The 25,645-nt window shown below is 32.2% G+C and overlaps 1 pseudogene; it reads left to right on the top strand.

Annotated features, from left to right (window-relative positions):
* LOC144255047 (zeta-sarcoglycan-like) overlaps positions 1–2,792 on the top strand; it is a 131,731-nt pseudogene extending 128,939 nt beyond the window's left edge.
* The last annotated feature ends 22,853 nt before the right edge of the window (positions 2,793–25,645 follow it).

Raw genomic sequence — 25,645 nt, 5'->3', positions numbered from 1 at the left:
AACAGAAAGTTTTGAGGAAAAGGGACTGAATAATACCCACTTGCTCTCTCTCAAAGTCAGCTAGTGAAAGGAGTCATCCCACTTCCTCTGTGGAGGAATAAGACTACCCAGCCTAAAATGTGTAACAACTCTTGTTTCACTCCTTTATGTCCCTTAGCAAGGAAAAATGTAGCAAGGAGAAATGAGGACCAACACTCACACTTTCAAAGTGGATAGCCATGTTCTTTTATTTAGTTTTGTGCACTTATTACTTTGGCTTCAGAAAAGCAGATATTTTCTTTAAAAATTAAAACAGAAGTCAATTCAATCTCTTTGCTTTCCTATCCTTCAGTCAGACATAGATATGGAGTAATGTATTTTAACATTTCACAAATGTTTAATGTGCCTTCGTAACTTTGATCACTGCTGGTAAATGCCACCATTCATTCATTTGATGATTCATTATTTTATTCAATAGCTATTTGTATTATGTGAAAATGTATTTCTAGGTCAGACATCCTGAGAAGTTACAAAAACATATTTTTAAAAAATCAGCCATGATTCTACTTCTCTAAGGAGGATACAGTTTAGTAGGGGAAGTATAATAAATGAATAAAATTATATATTGAATGACCAGCACCATAAAATACCAAAAATAATTAATTCCAATGGGATGGTCAAATGAGAAAAGCCATTCCATCTTAGATTATTAAGGAAGATTCTTGGTGGAAAAAAAAGCATATGAACTTGGCTTTCATGGAGGGTGTACTAGTACACTACAAAAGAAAGACACTTCTAAGGTTAAGGAGGAGCATTATGTCACTCAGCACACACTAGTACAGTTCATTGCCCTGATCTGTAGCTAAGAACTAAAGTCAGACCTGACCCTCATGGATCACTTTCAAGTAGAAGAAATAATGAATGAACAAATACAAACTTAATATAGTAGTATTAAAATTTTGTTACTATAGAAACAAACAGTTGTTAAATAGAGATTAAAGGATTAGTGTTATTTTAATACAGTTAATAATTTCTGCAGAGGTGACCTTTTAGCGAACATTGGAACAAATTTATAATTAAACCAGTCTGAAATATCTATGCCCTTAGTATAGTAATCCTTTTTCTAGATTATTTATACTTTGCAATAGATTCCCACAATTCAAATTTTTTTTTGAGTATAAAAAGATCAACAGTGGAAATCACTCTCCACCCTTGTTCCCAGTCACTCAGTTTATATATATCCCCACTTATGAGCCTTTGTAACAAAGTATTTCAGACTGAGGAAATAAAGAGTAAAATAGCTCTGAAGTCAATACTTTTGGTATGTTGGAGAAAGTGCAAGAACTGGGGAAAGGAGAATTGCAGGAGATGGTGCTGAGGAGTTTGGGCAGCTGGTGCAAGTCTCTGGGAGACTTTTAGAGAGTTGTGAGTGCTTGGTTGGTTTGATTTGCATTTTTTAAATATTTACCCTACCAGCCAGGCATGGTGTTGCAGGCTTGTAATCCCAGGCTAGGGAGGCTCTGAGGGAGAATACAGTTCAAAGCCAGTCTCAGCAACAACGGTGAGGCACTAAGCAAGTGAGACTCTGTCTCTAAATAAAACACAAAATAGGGTTGGGGATGTGGCTCAGTGTTTGAGTGCCCCTGAGTTCAATCCCAAGTACCAAAAAAAAAAAAAAAATTACATACCCTAGCAGTATGTAAGATCAATGACAAACGGACAGGAATGGAGTCATGGAGTCATAAGGCCAGTTCAACGGAGTATTGCAAGAGTCCTATTAAGAAATGAATGAAACTCCCATAAGGGCAAAAGGGGAACAGGGAGGACTGCCAGTTAGGCAGTAATCAGGTCATAACAATAGAATTAAGAAATTGATGGAGAGAGTTGTTTCTTTGTTCATTGAAATTCATGATTCAATTTTTCTTTCTTTGGAATTTTCCCCAACCATGTCAAAACCATATGATGCATGTAATCAGCTGTCCCTGAAGGTAGGAGACTATGATTAAGAATAGTGAGATAATTTTCCAAGAAAAAGATTCAGCAAAGTGGGTTTCAAATGCATGTAATATATTTCATGGAAACTTCAATTCTGACTCTACATAATAATTATCTCTTGTTAATTGGGCCGATGATCTACTTGAGATAACTTTGGAGTATGAGTCAACATGATTTTCTTAGTATTTTTAAAAATAGACCAGAAAGTATCTTTTTTTCTTCAATTGCCCATTTCTTCAGTAATGTCACCTTTATTGACATCTTTGGGGGTATTTTTGTACATTCTTTATACTACGCAAAATCAAGAAGTTAAATCGAGAGACTATGGAAATCATTAATTTTCCATGGTGTTTAAAAAACTGGATGGGCCCCTTGAGCAGATTGTACAATATTACTTTTCAGATTGAGGGCTTTCTGTCAAAATGCACCAGCTCTCAAAGGAGGAGACAGCTGCAGAGTGTTTGGACCATACTGGAGGAATGTAATTTGTTTGTTCAACAAAGCATGGCAGCTAGACCAGGAGAATTGTCTGTAGTTCAGTCTCTCTTATCAGACCATGTTGCAAGCTCTGGGGGGATGGAGGAGGTTGAAATGAATTAAAATGAAATCTCTTTTCCCCCTAGATATTTTTAAATGCAGATACCATCCGGCTGGGAAATCTACCGACTGGCTCCTATTCATCTTCTTCAACCAGCTCCTCAAGTTCTCGATAGACAGTGTATGAACTCTGTGTCTGCCCCAATGGCAAACTCTACCTTTCTCCAGCAGGGGTAGGTTCCACTTGTCAGTCCAGTAGCAACATCTGCTTGTGGAGCTGAAGTGACTGATTTCTCCTCACACCAGAATAGCCTTTTGTTCCTGTCCGTCTGCTTCACACTTCTGCTCGGTTTCCCTTGTGATCAGTCCAGAACTTCTTCCGATGGTCCACAGAGCGACTTCTTCCAGTGTAAGCAGGGATCCGCCACCACCTTCTCTTGTGATTTACCAGACTGCTCAACACAGAGAACGTGAGTGACATAGCAGTGGAGACGTCATCTTCAACAGGAAAACTGGATCATAACTTTTGCTCAAAAGGGAGAATAACATAGGTGCCTTTGCTACATGAAGTGAAGCACACAGTTTTAGATTTTTGCAGAACCTAGATATGAACTGCACATAAATATACATCACATAGATGAAATTCCCAGTATCCAATGGCAAGATGAAATGGTTAACCCTGTAAGAAAACTAATTCTACAGTTTGAAAGCACAATTTTCCATTCATCTTTTTGGATGTAAACTTTTATCCCCGAATTTTAAAATTTTGAAGCATTATGTAATGCTTGCTTTACTAAAAATTAAATTCGATACATGATTTTTAACAAAAAAAGACAGAATCCCTCCCTGAGTTTTGTTTCTTTAAATCCAGTGTGTTGTTACTCTTTGTCTACTAAGTCTAGAATTTTGTAGATTAGGTAATTTTGAAAGCACTCAGCAATATAATCTTTACAGAATTAACAAAATGCCATTATCCTGTCGTTTGTCATATCTGGATGGCCTTATATAGTATTTACTTGGCTATTTAACAAAACATCTAATTTATTGCAAGATAAGATAGGATTAAGAGGGAAATATCAATGATGTGGAATCCATAGATCATTTCCTTAAAAATTCACATGCTACCCTTTACACCTAAATTTTAATAGTACAGTTTTTGTTTGCTCCATTCACTTTATACTTGACTTGGATTGCTAAAATTAAAAACATCCTCTAAATAAATACTAATATGATGCATAATGCTGAGAATGGATTCACTTTCCATTGGGATATCATCTTCAGAGATTTCACTTTTTAAAATTGAAGGTTTAAGGAGATTATAAATTAAATAAAAAAATTCTGACTGAACACTACAAAAGACAAATGTTAATAAACATGCTGAAAGCGTTGTTTACTCTTTTAGATTCATATTTTAAGAAATTTAGTCACATTTATATTCAGTCGCAAACATTTAGTCACTTTTATTAAAATGTCAAGCTACCCTGACCTCAGAAATCTAGCTCCTTCCATTCTTCACTGTTTTTTTGTAAATTAGCTTCTAATAAATAATTCCAGAATCATGTAGATTTGTTTATCATAATACTCCTTAACTCAAATTCTTGCAACCTACAGAATCCAAGAATGTAAATCTATATTAAATATTTCCTATTATGGGAAGATGACTTAATTACTGTAAGGTAAGTTCTTCATTTTCACACATCAATCACTCTGTTCACTCCTATACACACTATTAACAAATATGCTCAAATTTCATTTTGGGGGTTCTTGACTGTTTCCATATGAAGGAGCAAAATGGGAGACTGTAATTTATCAAAGTAATCTGGTTGTGAGAAAATCAGGTAACAAAATCATCAAAGTAAACTATTTGGTCAGAATTATCTTGTCTGGATAGTAATCATTTCTAGTAATTGAAAAAATTCAATTTCACTGAATGCATTCTTACTCAACAGAAGGGTCTGGAATTCAGCTATTTCAATGTTATTGTTTTTAAATAGGAATTTATCTGCATTTGAGGGTTATTATATAAGTCTTTAAATAAATATTGAAATAAGAATTACAACATACAATTGCTTAAAAATTTACAACAGTTTTTGTTGAAACATTAGAATTTTGTGTGAGAAATTCATACAATTAAGACTTTGGAAAATACTCAAATTATAACACAAGAAATTTTGAGAAATTATGGGTGCTAATTACTATATTATGTCAAGCAAAACATTTTTCTTTAATTTGAGACATATTTGAGCTTTAGTCATCTAAATTAAAGTAATTAAGAAGTTTCTTAGTCAAAGGGGTACAATTCTATTGATGAATAATTGGCCCTATTTCTAAAATCTTCTACTAATAGTTGAGCTGACATAAGCAATCTGAGAATACCTGCAGGATTCTGTTTACTTAACAACAAAAACATTAAATGTCTTCTGAGGTTCCTTCCAGCTCTAAGATGTTCTAGTTATCAGAAAAAAAATATTATAAAAGGTACAGGGGAACACTGAAAATTTAAATTACATATCATAAGTGATGAGAAGTTGACAAGTATGATCAGAAGAAGGGAGATAGAAACCAACTCCAGGGGAAAGACTGTCAGATTTTCAATTCAAAATTATAATAAAAATACAGATAGAATTCGAAAGTATACACCCGTTTGAGAGATTTAGATTATGTCCAGATGATATAAAAATATTTGTTCAGTTTAAGAGAAAAAAATTGATACAGAGTACTTTCTACACATCACTAATTTGTTGGAATTACATGACTGTATTACATTCCTCAGGATCTAAGATGCAGTCTGAGTTCAGGCTTCTGTTAAAAATCTTAGATGATTGACCCTAGTAGTACTTCATTTCCTAATGCAAATGACTTGTTTCTTCCTTGACACATTAGGTCCCTCAATTACAGACTACCCAAACAGATTCATTATCTATTAACTTTTTTTTAAGTTAGAGCATATGTACCTAAAATTCAGTTTACTTGGATGATGCAAATTTCATCTTATCTAAATCACACTCAGAAAAGTAAATCCTTTAAAGTATACTATATGAACCCTACTCAGCTGTAATAGTTTAGCTTAGAAAGTCAGGAAAAAAGAAGAAACAAAGGGGTTTGGGAGTATTCTTGGCCTTTAAATTATTTGCCAGAAATGGATAAACTGAGATGTATTTGAGTTCAGTTTTGGCGGGTCAAAAAGACAAAAAGAAGACATTCTTTTTTTTTTTTCCTTTCCGGATATTTCAATAAAACACTTCAAAAAATAACAGCACTTCTAAATTTCCTGATTATTTTAATCTAATTTCTACACTGTACTTTTTGGTTCTATTTTTTTCATATTTTATTATGCACCATAAATTTCATAATCTGCTATATAATTATTTATCTAAGAATTTTAGACAATTACATACTTCAAATTTTAATGTTAACTTGGAAATCTTTATTTACACTATCCCAAATCTCTGAAAATAAAGTCAGGAATTTCAATTCTGGGTTTAGCCCTAGCTGATCATGTAAACTTCCTTAAGAAATATATTTAATTCTCTTGCCAGTTTACTTATCTCTGAGAGGGATATTTTAAATGAGGTGTTTTCCTTGGTCACTTTTATTTCTGAATTTTAATGGTTCTTTTAGAGAAGACTCAGCCAATCTTCAGCCTGGTTTAAACTAGCATTTGTGATCATCACATGTTCATTAAAGAGATGCTAATAAATGTTGAAATACAAATCTTTTCATCTCCCAACCTTTTCATCCTGTGCTCCATTTTTCGCTCTTACTATTTGTACATTGAGGTCACTTTGAGAAAATCATGTTTGATTGACTGTCTTCAAGAATACAGTTCATATTAAAAAGGATAAGTGTGTATTTGGGTCTCATTCAAAATAACTCTTTAGGAAGTTAATAGAACTATTTACCAATGTAAGTATTTTGTCAACTGTTTTGTTTTTATCTCCATCATGCTAAAAGGAATTGGTTTTTTGAAGAAAAGATCTTTTTATCACTAAAGTCAATTGCTGAGCTTTTTATAATGTGTTATGTCATTCAAAATTTCTGCATACTCTACTACTTTAGTGGTTCAATTGGACAGTGCCTCATAGAAAAATAAAACTCCTAATGAATTATGCCATTGCCAACATGCTATCTCTGTATGAGGCAGTAATAATCTGGAGAGTTTCTAATGCATATAAACATTATATTTTTATATCAGATAATATCAATATCATAATATTAAAGTATTAAAATAGTTGAAGATATTTAATGATCAAATTCTCTCTACAACTATCAAAGCCAAACTCATTTAAGTTTCATGAGTGAGATCTTGTCACCTTCTTCTTCAGTAGCTTTGATCTAATTAGAATTGCTCACATGATCATATTTAAATGGAGAAATTATTTCCTTTATGTACTAGTGCATATTATAATAATGAAAATTTCAAAATATCATTATCAAAAAGTAAGATAATACTGTATTTTTATTCCTTTAACACAATCATGTATTAAGGAATGACTTCATAAACACTGTTGTTTTGTTTCAAACTACAGTCCATTAATTGTTTAAATGTCAAGACCAAAGACTGGGATTTCTACAATATTTAATTCTATAACACTGATGCTTCTACTAATTGATTAAAATAATGGAGGGACTAATAATTATAACATGAGGTAGTAAATATCCTCCTGTGGGATTCTGAGCAGTAGCCATTAGTTAATGCTTTTGTTGTAGAATAAAAACTCTGTTAGTGTGATCTACTTATCTTCTATACAAACATAATAGATTCCTTGGTCTTCATAAAACCAGTATTTAAAGACCATATGCCAAAATGGGCTCAGGATGGATTAACTCAGCTGAGTTTAAACCTTCATTGCTGGCTAAAAATCTTTGCTAAATATCATTAATTTGAAATACTTCTAGAACCAGAGGGCTATTTTTTTAAGTGTTAATTGATGTGACTCCACTCTTTGAGAAAGTCAATGAAAAACAGGAAAAGAAATGAGGTATAATGAACTGTGATTCTTTTTGTTTTTCTAGTCTGAATATCTCTTTCATTTGAATATTTATAAATAAAAACCAAACAGGGTTAAAGATGTGCAAGGATATTCATTTACAATGGAGATGTGTAATTTGGAGTTTGTTTCCTTATTTATACAATTCTTTAAATCAGGTCCACTATTCATTTATTTTGTTTTGTAACTTTCATGTAAATGTTTTCTTGTATATAGAGATATATAAAAAAATGGAACTATTTTCTTACACATACTATGCAATATGTTTGTAAAATTGCAATATTACCAAAATTACAAAAGCTGTGCTTTTGTACTCTATCTTGCTTTATGTAAAATCAATCTTTTTCTATTTAAATGGACTGTCTGTCCTATAAACTGTAGATAACATATCTATTCAAAAATCAGTCTATTGTATCTTTTGTTTAGTTTGGGGTGGGTTGGGGTATATTTCTTTTGGGAGAAAATGCAGCAAAATTTTGGCAGTTGGAAACTATTTTTCCTCAGAAATGAGACTTTTAAAGCATGCAATGAGCTCATATCATTTAAAAATCTCTCCTGTAATTCTTGTATTTTGTCCTAATTTTGGTGCTACTGTGTAACCATGATTAAATGTGATAGTTAAAAACAAACAGAATCAAAATTCATATGCTATCATTTCATTTATTTGGAGAAAAAAAATGCTCAAAGAGGAGGGGTATGAGTATCAGCAGTGAATAGAGACATTTTCCAAATATGTGTTATTTAAATACCAATTCTATTCAGATGTGATTTTTTAAAATTGAGTTTAATATATATTTATATTTGATAAAGTTGGCTTCTCAAGAAAAACTGAATATTTTGTTGCTCGTAAATATATGAACAACAAAACTAAAGGATTTAAATTGATACAACAGTAATGATTGCTCTATTTTCCTAGATGATTTCTTAGAAGTTTGTTCATTCTGGAATTGCTAAATTTGAGTTTGGGGATAACACCAGACAAATTGTTATGTGTGCAAACAAATATCTGTACACATACTCATAACAAATCACCCAAATAAATACACATGCCACAGAAACACATATTAATCAGGACTCACATATTTGATGTTGTATGTCTTTATTTCCTTTTTGCATTCAATATATCAAGAACCAACATGGTTTATTGCAATGATATGAACTTATTTTTAGCCATATATCTACTCTAATGATGTACATGCTTTCAGAATGACATTGTTCCTCATTGGTTCCAGAAAAACCCCAACAGTATCCGTTGGAAATTTCTTTTTAAAAAAATAAAAGTAGCTTGGCATGGTAGCCCATGCCTATAACCCCACTGAATGTAAAGGCAGGAGGCTGAGAAAGGAAGACTGCAAGTTGCAGACTAGCCTCAGCCACTTAGCAAGGTCCTAAGTAACTTAGTGAGATTCTGTTTCAAATTCAATAAATAAATGGTGTTGGTGATGTGGTTCAGTGGTTAAGCACCCCTAGGCTCCATCCTAGTAACAAAAAAAATAAAATAAAAAATAAAAAGTATTTATTTTTCCCTTTACAATTGAATTATCTGTATATAGTTGTCCAGACATTTGCAATCAAAGCAAAACCAGAAACATTTATTTACACTTTTTACCAAACCTTTTAAATATTAAATTGAAATAGAACACAAATGAGTGCTTTATTTTAGAGATCATGTATATTCTTTGACTGTACTTAACTTCCAAGAAAGGATTGAAATGTTCTAATAAATATTCAACCAAACATTTACATATTCTTTCCCGCAGATTCTCAGGCCCTTTGCTAATAACCATAGGAATGGCTGGTTTTGATAAAATCTCTTAAGTGAGTGAGTGAAGAAAAAAGTTTTCTCTATATTCATACTCAGAACTTCGGCAGTCATGTGTATGTTTTTGGTATTTGCTTTTTGTTTTGGGGGACATTCCAGGGGATTTTTTTTTTTATTTTTACACTGTCCAATTCTCTATTACCAAATGGGTATCCTACAATTCAATTAAATTCTGGCACTACTATGGCGTCAGTATAGACTCCCCCACAGGATAAGGACTTAGTCCCACAATATTGAGTGTATGTGTGGGAGGGGTTGTCTCACTTCAGACCACAGGGTACCTACAGTTTTATCTGAATGGGCTACAAAGCAGAGGTTCCCATGACTCTTTCCTTGTGTTCCAAAATGTGCGACGGTGACCTACAGAACCCACAAGAACAGTTTACTTACTATTTCTCATTTATTATGAAGGATTTCTTAAAGGATACAAATGAATAGCCAGATGAAGAGACACAGAAAGCAAGCTTTGGAAGGGTCCAGAATGCCTGAAGTGGATGGGTCACATTTGCAGCACCTGTTCAATAATTTGCATCCTGTCTGAAACTTAGGAGATTTTTTATGGAAACTTCATCACTGGGCATAATCACTTATGAAGATATTCATTCTCCTATTTTGTTCTCTCCAGAAAATAAGGTGTGGGGCTGAAGTTTTCAAAATTCATATTATTGATTTATCTTGTTGGTGACCAGGCCCCATCCAGGAACCCCTCAAGAGTCACCTCATTATACCAGAAGACACTCCCAGTCTCAGGAAATTACAAGGGTCTTATAAGTTCTACATGGGGAATCGGGTCAAAGACTAAATATTAGAACCAACAGTTTCTCCTAGTACCCTTTTTATGATGGCTTTAGGAGCTCTGTGTTTGGAAATGAAAACAGAAAATTATACACATTATTTTACTATTTCACACAAGAATATTAGAAAATGGAGATTTGGGATGGTATTAAGACTGATAATTATGTTGTAATATAATATTAGTTTTTTTTTTCAGAACATTGGCATATCACTAAAAGAACTGCTACAGAAATTAGAACCTCAAATATACCCACAGCTTCTTCTATTTACCAGGCAAAAGCTAACTCTCTTTTTGGAACAAATTACAAATTTTAAAGGGAAAATACTTTCTGACATTTTTCTTTTCAAGAAAAAACAATATTACCCGCCATGAGAGCACATGTTGTGGTATGGACAAAATTTTCTATTATAGTATGAAATAGCGATTTTTAAAAAATTAAATATATCTATTTAAGTAAGAAATTATCTTAACTCAAGAAAGGAATCGGTTGAAATTATTGAAAATGTAATTCAACCCCTTATTTTTCACCTTTCAAAGAAATATAATTGTAACTAAAAGGAGAAAGTCTATGTCAGAACAGAAAGAGTTAATTATAATTTACAAATATAAACTAAACTTAGAACATGCCTAAGACACTCATATTCTTCAGTGGTGGATATCCACTGTCATGATAAAATGAAGAGATTAATTAGCTTGATAAATAAATAACACCTAGTATAGCCTACAAGCCATAATTAAATATTTGATCAACTGTAATTTAAGTTTTCTGTGAGCCAAGATTACAAGATACATACTATCGGTGACATGATTCCCACATTTGATCACATCTTCATCACATGTAAATATTCCATTATGTTAAATCCATATCCATGTTATGTTATGTTGCTTAGGTATTTGTTCATGGATACATAAAGCATAATGCCTTAATTTTATTAAAAATCTAATAAAAAAGATAACTTTTATTAAATGACTAAATTTTATTACATGTTGCTTTTATTTAATAGCTGTTAATAGTTATAGAAGATAAGAAGTTACGGATTGCTTAGAGTGCTAGAAAGCATGAGAATCTCACTGATTCATAATTATGAATCATTAAAATATTCATAAAACTAACAAATATGTAAATGTCAAACATAAATGGATCCGAAGCCTTTGTGATCTAGCCATTCATTTTTCAAATCTATACATTCTCTTTATGCAATATTATGAGTATCATATATCTGTATCTGTACATGAGTTCTGCTCATGAAGGCAAATGTCAACTTGTAAAGTATAGATGAAAGGTCTTGGTAAAAAAGCACCATATAAATTGTAAAACCATCACAAGCTCAGCAGTTTCCTGCTGGTACAACTTATAAGAAAATTCAAAATTAATTGGCCAACACAATTAAAAGGTTTGATGCCTAAAATCTCAGATTGTCTGCAGGTTATGGCAATAGAACTGCAAATTTTAGACCATCCTGGGCAATTTATAGAAACCTGGTCTCAAAATGAAAACAGAAAGGGATGGAGGAGTACCTCAGGAGAAAAGATCTTGCTAATATGTGCCAGGACCTCGGTTCAATCTCCATAAATAATAAAAAATAAATAAATAACCAACAACAAGCAAAAAAACCTTTGGGACATCATTAGAAAAGTTACTTTTTTTCTTTCATAACCAATTAAGGAACCCTAGACCTGATGAAAGACATAAACAAAATTTTAGAAAGCTGTAGTCGTTTGTTTCATTGGATAAACCTAATCATCAAACTGTGTTTTACATATCATGTTGAATTTATAGATGACTTAAAAGAATTGTATTATGGTTTGAATGTATACCATGTAATATGAAGTGAGTATGTAAAAGTAGGCTGAAAGTTCTGAAAAATAAATTTAGTAAGTTATAGTTTCAAAACAAAGGCATAATAGAAAAAAATAAATTCATAAATAATAATTGAAAATTCAAGGTAAAATATCAAAACAATATGTATATATATAAATTTACCTTTTACATTTCATCTTTCAAAGTCTGTAAATTATTTGTTTTTACTGTGATCCATTATCTACCTTGAAATAACAAAATTCCTATAAGTAAAGTAAATGATGTTTAAGGCACATTAGTATTTACTCTGTGTGTGTATATGTAGTGCTGGGGATTATACCTAGGACCATAGGCATGCTAGGTAAGCCCTCTACCACTGAGCTACATCCACAGATATGAAAAGGACATTAGTAAACAAAAAAAATCAAAATGTCAAATTCTATTTCCTGTGCTGCTTTGGATGTCACTTAATGACATTTATACACATAAACTAAATGAGAAAATTAGAAAATCTGTAATTGCACATGAAATTTAATTTGCATACTCTGACCAATTGGAAACAGCTATGAAAGTGAAACACTGCATCAAGAATAATTTTAGACTAAATTCAATCTCTTCTGGTATTCTGCATTAGTATGTGTGTGCCAATCTAACCACTTGAATAGGTTGTCAATTGGGAAAATAGAGTCATGGAAGCACACAGTAAGAAAATATTAGACTTAGATTTCAAACATGCAAAAATTGTTACACTTGGAGAAATACAAATTCAAATGTTTACTATATTTTTAATCAACTGATGAATCCTAAGCCATAACCTGATGCCATCATTTCAATCACTTTGAAAAGATATACTGTCTTGTGACTATAGACAAATTCTTCCTTAACACAGACCATTATTCCTGTGGAATTCATGTCTTAATTGCATGGGAAAACTGTACTCATTCATGTCATATGACTGTCATGCATCACCCAGTATCTATCTATCTAACATGAATTTAGATTCATGAATTCATGAATTCTTAACATGAATTTGTAAGACTCTCCCCATTATTTGACATGATTCTTTCCTTCCCTATAATTCTGTAATGATTTAATAATAAATTATTAGTATCTTGAATTGTTGTGAAGGCATTTAAAATTATTCTCCATCAAACACACTAAATTATACAAAATTTTAGAAAGCTGTGCCACTAAGGGATGGTGGAATTACATACATGAAGTAGAAGACTAGATAAATTATGCTTTTAAAATTGAATATCTTAAAGTTTTGTACTAAAAGGCTGCCCCCAGAATATAATCTGATAAATCATTGTGGTCATCCATATTGATATGCCTAAAAACTATAGTATTTAAAGCCTTCAATATTCAACTTTGAAAATATTCAACAAGTTATATACTGCAATTTGAAACAGATAATTTTCCAGCTCAAAACTGCAGATATGACCTAAAGAATTGGGGCTGGGGATGTGGCTCAAGCGGTAGCGCGCTCGCCTGGCATGCGTGCGGCCCAGGTTCGATCCTCAGCACCACATACCAACAAAGATGTTGTGTCCGCCAAAGACTAAAAAATAAATATTAAAAATTTAAAAAAAAAAAAAAAAGAATGAATGGGACAGTTAATTTTCTTTAATTCAGGTTGTTATTATGTTCATGGTTATCTTAACATAGTTACCTGGGAAATACATGTTAAAAAAATACTTCCCAGAACAATTAAATTAGAGTAAAACAATTGAAATAGAGAACTAGTTGCTACTAGTTCTTAGAACTTAGAAGTCACTACCATTTGTGTTATCATAACTCTGGTGTCAAGATGAATCAGTTCCATTTGGAGCTATACTTATTGTCAGTGGTGACACTAAAAATAGACTTTCAGCCTCTGCATTGCTAGACTGACCTGTTAACTATACCACACTAGTTAAAGAAAATTGACCTGCCATACTTTCCTCCTTCTCTTATAGGGTACAAGCAAATAATTTTTTAATAGTGATTCACAAAATTCACCTCTCCAAATTTAGATCCTGAACACTCACTAAAAGACATGTATAAAATTAAAGACGAGGAAACAAAAATAAAACTAATGAAACTTATTCTGCTTCAACTTTATATTTTTCTGTTTTCATTTTGTTCTAATTATAATAAAAATTTTAATCCAGGTTTGCAAATGTTTATATATGACTGTGCTCATAATCCTCAGAACTGAAAGAAGATTGGTCTGGCTAGGTCAATATGATATGTAATACACGAAGAAACAACTAAAGACTGTATGCAAGAAAAATTGAAACAATATTTGACTATGATAACTATATTTTTAAAGTGCATACTTCTTTTTAAAATAATTTATTTATATATTTTAAAATTAAACTTCTCTTCTAAAAATGTCAAGGAAATTGACATTTTACCTCAAAGTTTGTTAGGTTGTTCTGCTACAGTGGGGAAATATAGTTAACAAACATGTGTAAAAGCAAAAACTTTATTTGAATGATCAGGAAATGATTTTCGTAGCACAATGACTCTAAGTTTTATAATTATGTACAATTGGATAGTCAAGATAAATTTAAAATGTCTATTGACTGAAGAATAGTGACCATTCATAAAATGTAATCAGAGTTCAAACTGTGAGTGATCTATACAGACTAGACCAAACTTTGAAAATTGAGGAAAATGGATAACCAAAAAATAGTCCAAGACTGGGGTCAACTATTCTCAGTGAAGTGCATGATTTGCTTTAAATGCAAAGCTTTCACTTTTAAATATAATCCCTTATATAAAATAAAAGGCATATGATGTTCTTCAAATTATTCAATTTCTGCAGGCCTATCTTCTTAATCAATAGTTCTTAATTAGTCTTTCTTATTATAACCCCAGAAAAGACAAATCATCTCAAATATCAACCAACAGAAGAGAAAGAAACTGGCTCAAGGTATTAACTTTCTAAAAAGTTGATATTTTTCTGAATCCTTTGTTCTGGAATTGCACTTAAGCTAATAATAATATGTCACTTAAAAGTTTTCATTAAATACTCTGTGCCTTTCCCCCAAAGCATATATCAAGTAGATTAAGATATAATCTCAATTATATCAATCAAATCAAATTGAATGCTCTCAAAATAAAACACATAAATTTTCGATTTGCAAATGAATAATTTCAAGAAAATAAGGCTGCTTCCTAAAATAAAAGATTGGATTCCCTAAAAGTAAAATAATCATAGGGATAAATTTTAAGTAGAATTCTCTTAGTATAAGCTGATGTAGAAACAATACAATTCGTTGAATCTTATTTTTATTCTACATTAATGAAGAGCTGCTCCACTTTATGTAAAAATTGGGCCATTTAAATGAAATCAAATAAAATGTTATTTGAAAAACATGACTTTGTGTTTAAAATTTTGAAACATATGGAAAAATCTGTAGAATCTGATTATCCTCATCCAAACTCTACATAGTTTCCTATGGTAAATTTAAAAGTAGCATGTAACACCTTCCAAAGAACAATTAAATTTGTTCTTTTTACATGATTTTAAGTCTTATTGGAAGAAAAACTATGATCTAATTTAAGAGCATTCTGTAAGCTTCCCATACTTTTGCTTTGTTGTTTTTTGTTTTCTACTTCTTGCTTTAAAATCTTGCATGTTTTTAAAAGCAATGTTCATTTTTAATATTTTTACATGTTAGAGTATACTTCATACTTTTAAGAGATTGAAATTTTATATTAAATACAAGCTTCATAGTTGCCATATATTTTGGGCAACAAGATAAATATTTTAACCACATAATTTCACTTATGAAACAATAATTTATATCAGTTTTGCTAATGTTACCACATAATTTCAAGAACTAAAAATATGCCTTTCTAAAATATATTGTATACTTTAATTTTAAAATATAACTTTAGTTTACATTCCAATACATTTTATATATGATGTATTATGTCCCTTTAGAAACATGTTTATATTGAGATTATTAATTATATGAGATTCTTAATTTATATATTATCAAAATATTTAATGTACATTACATTTATTTTTAAGTAAACATAAATAAAAATATTTATTAAAAATTACAGTCAGAAACAATATCTGTCTCAAATTAAATGAAAAGTTTTTATTATTTTAATAATGTTACTAGTTTTAGGAAAAAATACTCTTTTGCAAACAATGGCAAATAAATAATAAAGGATCAAAATAGGAAACAAAGTGAATGCTAGATTCAATTAGTCACTGACAATGTTATATTTTTTACTTATTCTTATTATGATAAGTTGATTTTAGTTGTGTTTAGTTTTTATCATTGAGGATATTGTGCAAATATACTCTTGTCCAACAAATTTTTCTGTAAGAAGCAACATGTAGAGGAAGGTAGTATTCATCTCTAAATAGATGGGGATATAAGTTTCTTATTGCAGACTCATCTTGCATTGAATCACAATTTCCAAATATACATTCCATTGAACACTATTTCCATGAATCACTAAATGTTTGTGGGGGAAAGTCATATGGACAAAAAGCAAAACAAAACTGAACAACAAAAACTATAGGAAATAATAAAAAGTTTCTTCAATTCTTAAATCCTTTATTATGGACTAAGTAACTCTAAGATGGAGATACATTTTGCAACAACTCCCAGTTATTTGACTAGAAGAAATGTTTTTACAATATGTATGATGAAGCATTATATGTTGGGAAATGCTGTTTTAGGTTCTAAAGCAATGTATTATACTGTTGAGACTTTTATTACACTTTACATTATTGTGCAAAGAGGGTTCTCAAGCCACTTATCCATAGCATACTTAGATAAGTTAACAAAAACAAAAACCCTTTAATTTACTCTAAGAATTTTCTATTTGTTACATGTAGTCTATCATCATTTCAAATTACAATTTTCCTATCTTTGCTACCTTTGATTCTCATGGACAGTTCTCAACTTTCCCATAAATATTTGACAGAAATGTTATCTGTGACAAGTATATAGAAGTAGATGCTACACAGAAATTACTTCAGCCCTGGATCATTTTCTGTTTTACAAGAGTTCAGAGGGCATCGGCGCTCAAGATACAGAAATGAAGAATCTGGAAACATAATTTAACAATATATAGAACCAACAGTGGTATAATTCCATAGTAGATAGTCCCTACTTACCGTGGGTACATTCAGAGACCTCCAGTAATATGCCTCAATACACAAACAGGGCTAAATGCTATATATGCTATGCTTTTTTCTGTACCTACATACCTATTAATCCAATGACCTAAGAGCGAGCTAGGGCACATTTTCAACATATGTGAATGTGTTAGTATATATGTTCATAGGAAACTAAGGCAACTTATATGAGAAAAAGTTAAATACCTGTGTTATAATATGTACCCCAAATTAGAACCATATCATGGATTGATTTAAAGTTAAAGACATTCAAGTTCTTAAACATATGTTGGGCAGACATCACTTACTAATTGCTACTGGAAATATTTCAATTGACAAAAATCAGACTGTGCATCTGATATTAAAAATATGTTTCCATGAGATTTAAAACTATGCAAATGTTTTTTTTTATCTTTGTGGAAACTATCCATTTAATATATAATCTTTAGTGCAGCAAAGTTCACTTTCTAGATATATAACAGTGTCTCTTTGGAGGAAAAATAACCTAAGTTTCTGGGGAAAAATGCCTTCTTTTTTTGTAGGTACTAACGTTACCTTCTTGTAGAACTCTCATTCAGTCTTCTCCCTTGGTCTTTCTTGCCAAATGATGTCCTAATTTTTGTGGTGGATTCAGTGGTAATTGAGTGTTTTGAAAATCACTACTTAAAATATCATTTAAGTTGCCGAAATGCATTTATTGAAAGTGAAAAGATGGTTTCTTCTTTTGCACTCACTTCTGCCCTGCTAACTGCTTCCACTGCATGGTTCACAGTTCTCCATGTTTGCAATTTCCCCTCCCTCACAGCTTACTGACCTTTATATCTGTATCACTGGATCCAAACACTAACATCCAGAAAAAAACAACCCAGCATTCTGCTTCTCTTTCACTTTAATACAATGTAGCTCTCATCAATAACATAAGTCAACCATAACATTGGTCAAGTGTGAAAACAGCATGATTTCCGGTAATTGTACACATTTAAGGCTGTTACCCACATAAGTCTTATACAGAACGTTATTGATTTAACCACACCCTACATAGCATCTCCTTAACCCCATAAATCCACACCAAGAAACACCCACGTACACATCAGAAAGCCATATTTACATTGTAAGGAAAAAAATACAAAATACAAAACATCCCTCTATTGGTGGCAGAAGCAGAGCTTTACAGAGGTCAACATTAATCCCCAATTGGAATAGTCTCTGGTGCCTATGCTATTCTTTCAGCATACTCACTAGCTTATATTTAAACACATATATAGCGCTCTCTCTCTCTCTCTCTCTCTCTCTCTCTCTCACACACACACACACACACACACACACACACGCTCCACATACAAAGTTTTTAAAAAACTATTTCTATTTTAATATCCAAGATCACATCATATCAGCATACCTACTACTTTAAATGAAATGAATATAATAGCACAACTTGATCCTCATATATATAAATAATTCCAAAGTAATAGGATAGGTAGGGACAATCCAAATTCTTATCATTTTGCATAGCAGTTTTGTTAGGTAGCATCAAGGACCATGTGAGAGGGGAAAGTATCCAATTATCTGCAACTTAGTTGTGATTTTTTTTGCTAGCAATATTCAGCAGCAGAATATTAGTATAGAAATGGCTGAGAGTTGGGTATATCTATGGGTGAAAGTGAGGAGGACTCAAGCACCAGGAACAGACTGCATGTGGAGAACATTGAACTTTGATGGAATTCCTTGCCTCTTTCACATGCAATAGATTTTCTGAAAGGAGTTGGTTGAGGTCCGTATTCAATGCTGTATCTCAGAGCATCTTGAATGCAAGACAAGTCCTACAAATGTAGTTACTTCTAGCTGTACCATCTGCAATCCTTGAATTTTCTGATAGATGAAGCATGTGTGTGTGTGTGTGTGTGTGTGTGTGTGTGAGTGTGTGTGCGCACGCGCGCCTGTGTGTTAAACATCACAGGGTTCTCTGGTTATGAATATGAAAGTGTGAGGATAAAGTATTATAGAAGCTGAGGGTGGAATCCAGAGTAGAATGGCTCTGCACAAAATAGTGTAGGTGAAAATTTAGCTTGTTATATGTTTTATTTTTGTTTTCCTCATGAGAAATGAGGAAAGTAAGGAGGTGGGGAAATAAAAAGGCCAATAGATATAAATGGAGTAAGAAAGATTTTTCAGAAAATCGTTGTTCACATTGATTATTAAATAAACCTCGGCTACTTCTCCAATTTTATTAGGAAACTGGTAACAAAACCCTTAGGGGAAAAGTCTCTTTCTTTATATTGTTTTTGTTTCTGCTTTCTTAAAAAATAATATACATACGTATATATTCACTTATATATACATATATAGTATACATGTATACACACACATATCTACCTGCTTTCTTAAAGATATATGTGTATGTATATCTACAGCTATACCTATAGATACGTATTTTACACATATATAGCCTGTCCCAACTTTTGGAGAAATTTCAGAAAGAGAAACATAAAACCCATTGAGTGTCAAGGAGCAGGTATTTGGGCCAGAAACATAAAGCAAGAGGTAATAACAAGATTAAAATTTCCTTGGTATATTTAAAATATCGAAGAAGGCATTGGACTTTGCTTACAATGAGGAAGAGAAAGTCTAAATCAACTTTCTGAGACAGTGGGACTTAGAGGAAATTTAGTCAAGGGAAACAGTCTTTTCCTGTGGAGATAAACTATGAACAGAAGGAGACTGTGTGAGAAAATGTCGATATTACAGGTGCTCACTGATCTTTTGTTATTGTTGTTGTTGTTAACCTGAAGAGTAAGATGAGCTAAGAATAAGGTAGCATTTAAGACAAACAGAATAAAAAACCAGGCACTACTTTACCAATTCCTATTGTCTGATAATGCCCATGGTATCATGTAAACATGATGTGTTTTTGTGTTTTTAGGAATTTGTCCTTTTTATCTAAGTCATACCAAAATTTAGTGTGCAATTGTCCATAGCGCTCTTTTATACTCAGTTTTACTTGAGTGGAATTGATAATAGTTTCCCCAATTTCATTTCTAATTTTAGTAATTTTTTAGTAATTTGAATCTCCTCCATTTTTATTTCTTTCTTCTTCTTTTTTTGTTAGTCTATTTACTTAAAATATGTGGATTTTGATGATTTTTTTAAATGTTAACTTCTTGTTTTGATTTATTTTATTTTATTTTCTATATTTTATTTCATTTTACTTTTGTTCTAATATTATTTCTTCCCTTATGCTACCTTTAGGTTTATTTTTTCCTCTTTTTTTACCTAATTAAATTTGGACTGTTGATATGAAATCTTTCTTGTTTTCAACAAATGAATTCAGATCTATAAATTACCACCCTCAGTCCTACATTTGCTATAGTCCATAAATATTAGTAGGCCGTGTTTTAATTTTTATTTATCTCTGTTTGCTAAGTTCCTTTTAAGTTTATTCTTTGGCAAATAGGTTGTGGAGAATGTGATGTTTATTTATTTATTTATATATAATAGCAGAATGTATTACAACTCTTATTACATATATAGAGCACAATTTTTCATATCTCTGGCTGTGTACATGGTATATTCACACCAATTCGTGTCTTCATACCTGTACTTTAGATAATAATGATTATTACATTCCACCATCATTAATGTGATGTTTATTTATACAAATTTGTAAAATTTCCAGATTTTTTTCTGTTATTGATTTCTAACTTTATCATGTTGTGATCAAAGAAGACACTTTATAGGAGGTTTAGTTGTTTAATCTGTAGGAATTTAATGTATAGGCTAATATATGATGTTTCCTGGGAAATGTTCTATGAGTGCCCAAGAAAATTGTCTGTACTATTCTTATTTTACACAATATTCTACTGTATGGCATGTTTGGACAATAGAAAACAACGATGCTATCCTTAATTTTTACACTCACTTTTGTGCATTTTAGCACTGCCAAAATATGATTTGCATGAATTATGCATACAATTGTTCAGGAAAATTTATATCTAAATTATATTATCTTCACTAACTGATCAAGACAAGTTTCTGAGTGAAACACAGTAAAACATCTTTGATGAATATGATTAAAGAATATTCTATACCAGAAAGCTGCTATAAGATCATTTCATGAGTGTATGATCTCCAGAAATTTTAGTTCTAAGACTTAAATAAATGATATTTAATTGGCTTTAAAATCCTTTTTTACACAAGTGTGTTATCCTTTTTCTAATCATAAACTAAGTGCTTCATAACTGAGATCCTATTGTTCAGGGAAAAGAAGGTTAACAGTTATTGCAAGGACAGCTTTGAATAAATACAGGAACAAAAGAACAGAGCAGTCCGTAGCAAGGAAAATATTTATATGTTACACAATTCTCACAAAACAGAAGAGCAGAGAGCTTTATGACAAAAACAATATCTATTTTGCATGTACAGGGCTTCACAGAAAATTTTCTGTTTAGTTATCTACAGGAAAATCATCATTACTCTTTATCTTCATTAAATATAGAAGAATCATCAACACTCTCAGGAGAGATAATCGACCAGAAAACTTGTCACCCCTGTCCTCTTCATGCTAATGAAGCAATGCCAACAATGATACTAGTAATATTAATGATATTCAATTACTTCTTTAATTCTACTACAAGTAGGTCATTTTAAAATCATTTTCATAGAATATAAGCAGCAACCCTTCAAAATAGATAGTGTTTCTTCTATTTTACAGATAAAGAAAAATGAACTTTTGAGTACAGAGAACTATAAATACAACCTGGCTTTAATATTTAATCATATTTCAATTTTATTTTTAAAAATCAGTTTTGAGACATAAACAGATTTTTGCAAAGAAGTCTAGAGATTAGTGCTAATAATATTGGCTTTTTCTAAATAAAAATTACTGCACTTTTACATTTGTACAAGGACTATGCATGATAATGGCCATTTATTATGTTTTCTGGCTCTTCAGCAGCTTTGAATACTCTTTCTACTTTGGAGATCTCCGTAACTTACAGTTCCTGGCGGTGACATAAATGTCATGGATCAAGCACACCCATGTAGATCTGCACTTTAAGAGAACTTCCATGAGTAGTTCCATTTTTGGCCAAGTGCAATGAGGAACTCATCTTATGATAGGCTGTATCAACAATGCAACTCCAGGTGTCTCTGCCCAGGAGAAGTCGTAGTGAGGTTTTTATCCTGAAAAGCCGAGAGGTGACAAATATTCTTTAATAAATTCTCTCATAAATTAAAGTGGATGATGATCTTGTTATTTGCTTTCTTCATTTTTGTTTTTAAATTTGGAGTCTTTATTAACTTAGTTTTTATTTAGAAACATTAAGAAATACAGGAATAGGTTAAAAAAAACTAATAAAATCTCCTAAAATTTGATCACCTAGAGATTTATACTGTTAATATTTGAATGGTCATATTTTTAAATATCTCTATATGCACAAAAATGTTACATATGCATCTCTGCGTGTAGACTCCTCATAATTGCCTATTAAACAAGGCTGTTTCTGTCATTTAATAAATATGTGCTCAAGTCCCAAGGATGCTGAGAACATACACTAAGTACCTCCATATTTAAATAAAGGTGTTAAGTATATTGACATATGATTAATTAAAAGATAGCTGTACTATATTTTATGGAGCTCTGCTCAGATACCTCCTCCAAGACCAAAAACTAATTGCCCTAATTTCTGATTTTGGAAAGTGTCTCTCTATCGCCTTTACTTGAATAAAGAAAGCTGAAGCTTGCAAGGTCACACACCCTGCTCAGAGATAGTACCTATTGAGTGACTATTTGATGGAGGATTTAAAATGCAGAGCCTTTTTGAGTCAAATTTCAGAGTCTTCCACATGACCTGTTGAGGTCTTTGCTATAACCACATTGTGATTAAACCTCTCTATCAAATCCTGCTTCTTTCAGGATTGTCAAAAGCAATCTCGATAAACTTGCACACTATTCTTCATATCAGACCCTGTTTTCAAGGGAATTCCATCTCCAGCAATAGCGTACTGTTCTGAAAACGAAAAGGAAGACTAAGTAATTGGATCAGGTGGGAGTGATTATAGAATTTCTCAGGTATAAACAATACTGCAGTGTTTCAGCTTTGCTTGTCATGGGAGAAGGTAAAATCATCATTCTCCTAACTTCCTTAAGCCAATCAAGAAGGGCCTGAGGGGCAAAACCACAGAGCTTGGTAAATTATGCCTTCTAGAAAAGCAAAGCTTCCCCCTTGGACAAAGATTATTTGAAGTTATTTTGAACTAATAATAATAATAATAATAATAATAATAATAAAACAGTGGGAGTCAGCTGCATTTCTGTCTTTCGTTGGGTCAAGGGTGCTTCAGTTATCATGACCCAGAAGGAGCCATCAGTAAAGGACATTAACCACAAAGGATTACTGCTAGAGCAAGAAGATACTAGAAGTAAGGCTTGACCTGCACTGTAGAGCTATTGAGATGTTGTGGACAATTTGGAAGGTTGGGACTAGTGGGAGGCCCTTGGTTCACTGAGGGTATACCCTTAATAGATAGTTCTTTTGGGATCCAGGGTAGTTGTGTGACTCCTTGAGTTCCCATGAGATGGTTCTCATAAAAGAAGCAAGTCTGGCCCTGTCAATCCTCTTTCTCTTTCACTTCCTGTGTGAGAGGTGATTGCTTGCTCTAACATTTGTTCCTGCCACTATGTTCCACCATGTGGTCCTCACTGGAAATAAGCAAATGCAGGCACCATGTCCTTGAACTTCCAGAATATCAGTTCAATAACCTGTTTCTATTTATAAGTTAGCTCCTTCAATATTTCATTGGAGTAACATAAAGTCAACTCATAAAATGCTACCATAACAGAAAATATGGTCTTAGGGAACCTAAAAAGAAAAGAAATTTATTTCCCCTCAGTTGAAAACTGAGAAGATTAAAAGACCAGCATCTGACAAAGGCCGTGTTGACTGTGTTTTCACATGGTGATGGACATCACATTGAAGAGCAAAGAGAGTAAGAAAAAAGAAGTTTGACTTGTTCTTTTATAATGATGTTCATCCCACCTCTAAGGGCTGATCCTCCTTGGTTGTACAATACTGTTACAAGGACAGCAACTAATTAATTACTATTAATTAATACTGTTGCAACGACAATTCATTTCAACATGACTTTTTGAAGAGACAGATATTTAAACCATAGCAAAGTGTAAAATCATGACTCTATAAAATAAACAGGCACTCAAAGAATTCATTTCATCTACTAATGAGAGATTCAGTAAGAGGTCACAATTGGTTTACAGAAGAATCCAGTAAACAGACAAATATGTAAGCCCATCAGGAATGTTGCAATTAGTTTTCCTAATGCATGCAAAAGAGGCAAAGATCCACAGGGCAATAATCAATTGCATTTCACTGCTTGAAATTTGCATTTCTATGGACATGAATCATTTGCATTGCTATCTGTTTTCTACAATTTACAAAGCTAAAAAATAGGAGGCAAGATAACTCAGTTAGGTGACTTACTCAGTCACTACTTTCCTGATATTAACAAAGGACAGAAGCTGAGGAAATTTTCCAAACAGCTGCAGAAGAGTGCATGGTCTTCATCAAGGCATAATTCACCCCATAAAGCTCCCAAAATATCTCACTAAGAAGCACATTAATGGAAAATCATTTTGGATGCTTGTCAGGAAACAACACTGAGTAAGAAGTTCTATGTCCACCTAATGTCCAGTAATCTTCCCTATTCCTGGAGAAATGAGAGGCATACTAATAGGTAGAAAGAGGAAAAGGCTACTCCACAGGAAGTCCAATGATGGCCTATGAGAGTAGAAAGGAAACATCTTTAAATTAAAAGTGAAGTTCAAGTTTTTGTGTAGATCAGATGGATGTTTTAACTTAAACGTGAGGTTACATTGAGAAAAGTTTAAAAAAGATCAATTATACTGATTATTCTATATTTAAACATTCTTATCCATTTTGTTTTTCTCTTTTCTAACTCATTCCTTGACCATAATACTACCTAGAGCCCACAGCACTGCCCAGAATCTAATGTACTCTGCATCTGCTTCTGATTATATCCAACCAAATGGGACAGCAGTGAATCATCAGAAAGAGGGAAGAGAGAAACTTCAAGGTATTTTTTTTCACTTATGCACACCATGCTGGGTATAGATGGTTTTAATATGTATATATCTTACCCATGAAGACAATATTTGTGGAGTATGAAATTCAGTTTCTTGCTTCTAGGACTCAGGCAATAGTTCTCTAACCTAACCTCTGAAAACTTACAGCTTATTACCCACCATTGTTCTAAGACCCTGCATACTTCTCTGTTTCTTTTTGGTCCCTTTGATCTTACTACTATCACTGTAATTACAATCTTATTAAACTTCTTTTTATTTCAATGTTCATGATGCCATCTGTTTCCTAAAGTGACCCAGACGGATGCATATTGGATCTGTCAAAAATATCATCCAAAGCCACTAAAGTTCTGATGGAATGTGATTAAAGCACTGGTCTGAGAAAAGCAAAGCAGTGCTCTTCTTTAGTTTTACTAGGTCAAATTTGTTTGATGAAAAAAAATATATATATATTTTTTTTTCCTGTGTGTGTGTGTG

Source organism: Urocitellus parryii, chromosome 5 (genome assembly GCF_045843805.1).
Source record: "Urocitellus parryii isolate mUroPar1 chromosome 5, mUroPar1.hap1, whole genome shotgun sequence".
NCBI lineage: Eukaryota > Metazoa > Chordata > Mammalia > Rodentia > Sciuridae > Urocitellus > Urocitellus parryii.
The sequence above is the reverse complement of the archived record's forward strand: the minus strand, read 5'-3'. Positions and strand labels throughout refer to the sequence as shown.